This window comes from Vigna unguiculata, unplaced genomic scaffold (assembly GCF_004118075.2).
Source record: "Vigna unguiculata cultivar IT97K-499-35 unplaced genomic scaffold, ASM411807v1 contig_191, whole genome shotgun sequence".
Classification (NCBI taxonomy): Eukaryota; Viridiplantae; Streptophyta; class Magnoliopsida; order Fabales; family Fabaceae; genus Vigna; species Vigna unguiculata.
This window is the reverse complement of record NW_021010894.1, coordinates 43,600-51,221: the sequence shown is the minus strand read 5'-3', so window position 1 is coordinate 51,221 and position 7,622 is coordinate 43,600. Positions and strand designations below refer to the sequence as shown.

Here is a 7,622-nt window from a genome sequence, read left to right as displayed (position 1 = left end):
TTATAATCTAAATCTCATATTGAGTCTAAGTCTTACAAGTAGAAATGAAAAAGTTGGACAACTTAGGTCTATAAACTCATTATCTTAAAATTTTATATTGAAGGGTGTGTTAATCAACTCTTATATGGATTGAACTCAGATCTGCTTGATGTTACCCCTGAATATAGTCATTGTATTGAAAGTCTTCTTAACAAAGAGTTTAAGTAATTGTATTGAAAGTCTTCTTAACAAAGAGTTTAAGTATTGTGGGTTTCTCATATTTCAAGTGAGTAAATAAAATTGTCGTATTAAATCGGAATGGCGAAACTTGGACAAAACTTTAAGAGTGTCAAATTAGATTTTTATATAAAATTATTTTTTCTAATTAAATAAAAAATTCATTTTCTTTGTTTCAATCATTTTCATAAAGTGATTCTTGTATGCATTTTTTCAATTTATAATCTTTCTAATTCATTAAATTAACATTATAAGGATATTCTAATTTTTAATCCAATTCAAAGTTATTCAACTAATTCATTATGGTGCAACGAAATTCGTAGTTCAACCCAAGATACATCCATAAAATCTTACAAATTTACCATATGTAATGGAAAACACAAAATTTCTAAATTTCATAATCTATGATATACTAATTTCAGGACAAATATAATTAGGGTTAGTGCCAATTTTAGAAAAGAATCCTTATTACCATCATAATTAGGCAAACTAATTCAGAAAAAAAAAACTTAATTTAAGAAAATCATCGTAATATGAGAATCATAAACACATAAATTATAATAAGATACTAATCTCGATTCATGAGAGATATTGTGCATTTTTCAATCTTTTGTTTCCTAATTTATCTCTTTATATTTCTTTCTATTCTCATTATTTTGATGATTTACTGTAAAAGAACCTCATCACTAGTGATAAAATTTATTACCTTTCATTAACCAATGTCCATCAAATTGATTTTTATTTTACTTTTTATACAATAAATATATATAAATTTTAATATATAAATAAGATAGATGATAAAATAAAATATTTTATTAAATTTAATATAAATAAATAATAATCTATAAATATAATTTTAAAATATATATAACATATATAAAAAATAGAATTAAAATTTTTTTGGGGAGCCATGGCTCCCCTTGTCACAACAATGGTCCGCCATTGAAAAGTCGTATGTGTGGCTATGAATGAGATTTTTTCTATCTTTCAAGATCCACCCAACAATATAGTGCCAGAGCCAAATAAGTGATTTTAGTTCTTATACAAGTTCTAAAAAGACATATTCCACCTTTTATACTCATGTCATGATGATCCAATCTATGTAATCAACTTAACATGTTGGTTAATTGTATTATCAATGTGGAAAGGATTCATTCTTGAAAAATATATTTTTGAAAATCCAAGTGAGTTTAAATTACTTTAAGGTTGTGCGTTGAAGATGGTGATAATCCATGTGAATTGAGCCCTCCCTAATGAATCTTCCCCTAAAAAAACCTATCACAAAACTCTTATTGTTGGTTTTTAGGTTTTTAATGTTTAGAAAATATATTTTAAATGGGTAAAAAATGTATAATATTCCACATTATTTCATACATAAAGCAAATGTAACAAACGTTTAGTAATATCTCAATCTAACTCTCTAAGTCTAAACAATAGCCTAATTTTTTTTTCTTCATCCACTAAATAATATCTAATAATTAAAACATAAAACACTCCTAAAATCTAATTCAAATATATATATCTAGACATATATTTAACTATAATTAACACCTTTGGTCTCTTAAATTTCCATACATTTTGCGTTCCTAGAAAGTTGAGATATTAGAAAGGGTCTAAATGACAAAAGCAATGGTAGGGAGCATGAAGTGATCCCAAGAGTAGAACTTGGTAACATCTAGATTAGAGTTGTTCCTTCAATTTCCGGGTAAGAGTATAAACTAAGGAAAGAAAATTGGGAATGCCGTATGAAGTCTGAGAAGCAGCACTGTGAAGACCTGGTCAACAACCTCACTGCATACATAGTACAAATTCAATGATGTAACAGGGCATAACCAACCTTTTCAAAATTTCATTGTCATGTCTACAACAAAACAAATAAATACAGTGCCATGCTGAAACTAAAGTTGACTGGTAAACAAACAACCAGTGAAGAAAGATTAACACACGACCCAAAAGTCATAAACCAATGAAGAAAGAGTCACACATGATCAGAAAATTTAAGCCCAAATTTGCATTATTACTCGATACAACAACAATGGGTTCTATCCAAAGGAACAACATTTAACAGTATATGTGGCTAGGTATAGTTGAAAAATATATCACCCTTCATGTAGTGAGATTGTATCAATGAAGATCTCAGATAATACTCAATTCAGGGTACTTCTCACTAGGACTACTCTGGTTGCCTGCTATGTAAGTAACTTTATCACTGTGTGATACCTGAAATAGAAAAAAATCATGATGTGCCTCAGTAAATTGTAAAATAAATATTTTAGAGATTGAATGGATAACCTTTATAGGAAAAATGAAAGAAAGGAAGAAGAAGAGACCTTATCCACCAATATGTATCATGGGCCTATTTGCAGTCTTTGCTATATCAAACATGCCAGCATGTGAAGCTTTCTTCTTCTTCACCTAGAACAAAGGAAAGATAACATTAAGAAATAGGATAGTACAAGACCACTCATAATATTGCTTACCTAAAGTTGGACACACAATTTCAAGTAGTCTATGATCCACTATTGACTATGTTGTTCAAAAGCAATCAAAGATCTTACTAGGACAAGAGCAAACAGATGGAAAATCATAGGAAAGAAGTGAGTCAGTAACATATTATTCAATGGAAATGCTCACGTTAGTCTAGAGGTTGAAGGTGATAAGTTATGATGCACTGATACCTCAATCTGTGTCATGTATTCATGTTTGACACGTATCAATATCTGATACTTTACCGATATTTATCAATAAAGTATCTAATCTATAAACTTGTAATACTTTTTGTGATAAAAATAATTTATAACTTTTTATTTTGACAGTTTTTAAGATATTTGATTTTAATTTGAATTCACACAATAACAATATATATTTATCATGTTTTAAGGTTTTTGTAAAATTTTTCAATATGCATATATAACGTATCATACCTTATTGTTTTCAAAATAAGTGTATTGATATATCCGATACGTACCATATCCGATACACGCATCATATCCATGCATCATTATAAGAATAGTTACATTATAAGGGTCTACCGATTGCCAAATGAGGCTAAACTTCACCTAACTCTATCACCCCCACCACTTTTTTCTCCATATATACATAATCTCTAACTAACTCCTTTTCAGTTAGGTTGTGGGGTGTGTTGTCCCTTCTTGCTATGCTCCTCTTATTCCTAAAGTATATCTTTTTTAATAAAGGTTCACTACCATGTTAAATTAAAATAGCAGTGAGTGAAATTCTATTGCAGCAGCATCATTATATTAAAAGGATGATAAATCCTGGTAAAGAAATAAAAACATTATAAATCATTACAACACAATTGAGATTTAGCAATAATAATCAGAAGAAGTGCATACCGCTGCTCCTATTATCTCCCTAAGTTCATGATCCTCTGCACCACATCTCAAAGGATCTCTTAAACTAACCTGAAACACGATCCATATAAGAAAATCACAAAAATCTTTTAATGAAGCTCTCATTAAAGATGCTATATGTATGCCATGACACGTTTTATTGTCCCGACTGATGTCAACATCCATACATACATCAAGCACCTTTAACTTGAACATAAATGGTAGAGATAACATCCATAATGACCGGCATGTCTTGAATAGGGAAAATATTTATCAGTTTCATTGATAAGAAAATTTTCAGAAATGATTAAGAATTCAAAATAATGATGAAAGTATATTAGTGCGCCTAAAAAATCAATTACAAGTAATCAAATAAATAGAATATCAAATGAAATAGCATGTGCAATGGAAAGAAGGGGCAAGACAGTGCATGTTCAATCCAAAATATTGTATGAGGTAGAGCCATATTTTAATGTTCGCAAAGACCATGTCCTAATGTGTATCAAATCTTCCATTTACAGACAAATATCAAGATTCACTACAGGAATCCACTTTCTGCAGGGAACTTCAATCTTTGTAAACAAATATTTGAAGTTATGTTTTTCTATTATGAGTTGGCAGATAGTTTCCCTTTTCCCCATTATCGAGTATGTACCATATCAAGAATTCAGAACTGACAGTAGACATCACAGTTTCAAAGTTCTAATCCAAAAGTAAACAACTCCCAGAACCATACTCAGCCATTGAAACAGCTAACTGCAAGAAATCAGTCACACTCCTTAAAAAACAAGACTGCTAAAAGTTTGCATAGAAAGTCTTGATTTTACTTGCCAAAAAATTTATAGGCCTTAAATACCAATTTCTTAATCCCGAGTCCTTCACCCTCATCACCAAACTATCCAATTCATTTACCGGTACATTTAGAAGGCCTACAATTAATATGATCTACGATGCCCTGATACTCAAAATGGAAACATCAAGGTGTTTGTTCCCATGTCAAATACTGATACTTCTCCATTCATATCAATTTTTTAAATTAAATTGCGATCATCATAATCATGAATTAATGAGAAATTACCCCCACTCTCTCTTTCTTCACCGATATTATGCATCTATAATGTTTTGCTAAGAATCCAAAACATAGCATATCCTAAATTTCAAAAAGATCATCGTATTCCTGTAGTTGTACGTACTCATGTCGTACTAAGCATCCAGACTTCATATACTATCATCAAGTTTAGCGTTACAGATTCACCAAAAACATTAAGTATTCAAATAGAAGTGACATCACAGATTTTAGCCCAATTACCATCACCAGGTTTAGGGGACAAGCATAGTACACTGAGCTTTGATGATTTGAATATAACTTACCTCCGAAGGACCAAATAAACAGACTTTGAAGTTTCCATCAGCAAGTAGCCGCAATCTATTGCAACCAGCACAGAAATGCTCAGTCATTGATGTGATAAACGAAACTCTACCTTCATGCCCATCTATTGTGAAATTTTTGGCCGTATCTGTAGGGTGATCCTGATCTCTTTTTAAGCTTGGAAACTGTTTCATCTGTTTGGTAATGATGGTTATAAAGGGTCTCTATCTGCTATAAGAGAACAACAAAATGTAGTATAAAAGTTAGGCCTCCAGTCTGAATTCTACCTTACCACTGTATCCAACATTTCTGAGTAGGGTACAAGTTTCTTGACATTCCAAACATTCCCATCAAAAGGCATGAACTCTATAAAGCGAATATCAATTGGCTTGTCCTGGGTCAGCTCAACAAAATCACAGATCTCATCATCATTGAATCCTCGCATTACAACACAATTGACCTGAAATGCAGAGAAACATCAAAGATACCTTAAAATTCATCCATCAGTGACATGAAATTTACCTGAGGTTATGCACCCTTGTTGAAAAATTCATTTGATTAACTTAATGAATTTGAGCAAAAGGGTAGCTGCTCGTGGGAAGGTGATCAATGAGAAACACTAGCAAAAAGTAATGATATGTAACCAAGAAATACCTTAACTGGATTAAATCCAAGGTCTATGGCAGCATTAATTGAATTCATAACTTTTTCATGCCCTCTGCGTCTGGTCATAAACTCAAACTTTGCAGGTACCAAAGTGTCTACACTAATGTTGAGGGAAGTAAGCCCACAATCTTTCAGCCTTGGAAGTTTTCTCGTTAAAGCAATACCATTGGTAGTCATGGACAATGTTCTCAGTCCCTTCAAGTTTGATAATTCCAAACATATGTCTTCAATATCCTTTCTAACAGTTGGTTCCCCACCCGTCAAACGTATTTTAGTTACCCGGGAGCTTACAAACAGATTTGCCAATCATAGAATCTCAGTTTTTGTCAAAATTTGAGGGCTAGGAGAGAGTTCCACACCTTCTGCTGGCATACAATACTGACACCTTAAATTGCACCTCTCTGTTACAGATATTCTCAAGTATGTGTGAAGCCTTCCAAATGAATCTACCAACATATCAGAGACGGAATTATCCTTTGGCAGATCTTCAGACACCGAAGCACCAGATGTAGTGGCCAAAGCTCTTGTGGCACATTCATTCAAGTGTCCACCGAACAAACCTTGACGAATACTATTGGCAGCACAGAACGAACTCACATCACATTTCAACTGCTTCAAGAAAATTAGTGTCACATGCCAGCCACATTTTCATAAACAAAATTTGAACACATATAAACTCCACCAAAACCCCAGATTAATAAATTCTTAAACAACAAAAAATAATCATCTGGGTATCAATATTTAATCCTTCAAGTACGCATACGGTAAAAACTTAATTTATATTAAAATGGAACAACTAAGTGATTGATTTTTGCATTTTCTAGGTTGGTAGAACCAGAGGAGGAGTACAAGTTTATTACTGAATTTGCACATATATTAGTACCACCACACCCCAGATTAACACACAAAGCATGAATCTAGCACAGGCTAACCAGTACTCTTAGGACAAGAAATAAAATAACAATTCTCATCTGCATGTAAATGGGTATCACTATAACTTATCATTGAAGTGAGCATTCGATAAAAAAAGAAACTGAATTGAAGTACAATGAGGGGGTTTTCCATGATCCTGATAGAACAGGGAAATTATAAGTTTATACCCGAAATTTGACATGGCATGAACGATTCAGTTAACTTCATAGATGTGTTCCAAAACGTCAATTTTCAATCCATTACAACCAACTTGATTGACCAGTTACATCACCAAAAGAATAAGATAAACAAACCGAGAGAGAGAGAGGGGTCTCACCGGAAAGGAATTTGATAGGTTAAACCCAATTGGGTAGTGAAAGAATTTTGATAAGTGTCGCCTCATGGTTGACGCTGAAACAATGAATTTGGACAAAATATTGAGTTGGGGTTGGAAAAGTTTTTCTCTTTTTTAATAATTTTTGTCTGGGACACCAGAGACTCATAACATATGTATCTATATATACTAGGTAAGAGGAAGTTCTGAGATGTTGTCGTGTTTGTTCTGAAGGGTAAGGTGACAGACACTGTGGCAAAGAGACCCGAAAGTGCAAAGTGCCGACTCCATTGTAATATATTATATTCTATCCACACTATTAAAAAATTATTTTTCTTAAGGGCCATATGACCCCAAACATTTTTTTTTCCTAAGGGATTAGTTGGTTCCAGTTTTAGATATCCACCATAGATTATCTTTTGAGATTTTTTAAGATGTGGAAGTATATGGTAGTTTTCAACTAAGGATGTAATTGTTGATTTAATTGGATTTTGAAACTTAATTATTTGAATTAGTTTTTCAATTAACTATTATCATAGAAAATTAATTATGAATTGATTTTCATTTAACTATTGTCATAAAATATTAATTGTGTAATTATGTAAATTTATTGAAAGGTTGTTGTAAATAGAGGTTAGAATGTATTCACAATCCTAAATCAATCCAACTTATCGCAAATTCGAATCGAACTCACCAACTATAGAGAAATTTTAATTTTACATTTAAATTTAGAATTATAAATATATTTAATCTAAAAAATTAAATTTATTTT

At 31.8% G+C, this 7,622-nt stretch overlaps 1 pseudogene; it reads right to left on the bottom strand.

Moving 5' to 3' along the window:
• Positions 1-2,025: 2,025 nt before the first annotated feature.
• Positions 2,026-6,252, bottom strand: LOC114171294 (annotated as a pseudogene).
• Between the last annotated feature and the right edge of the window lie 1,370 nt (positions 6,253-7,622).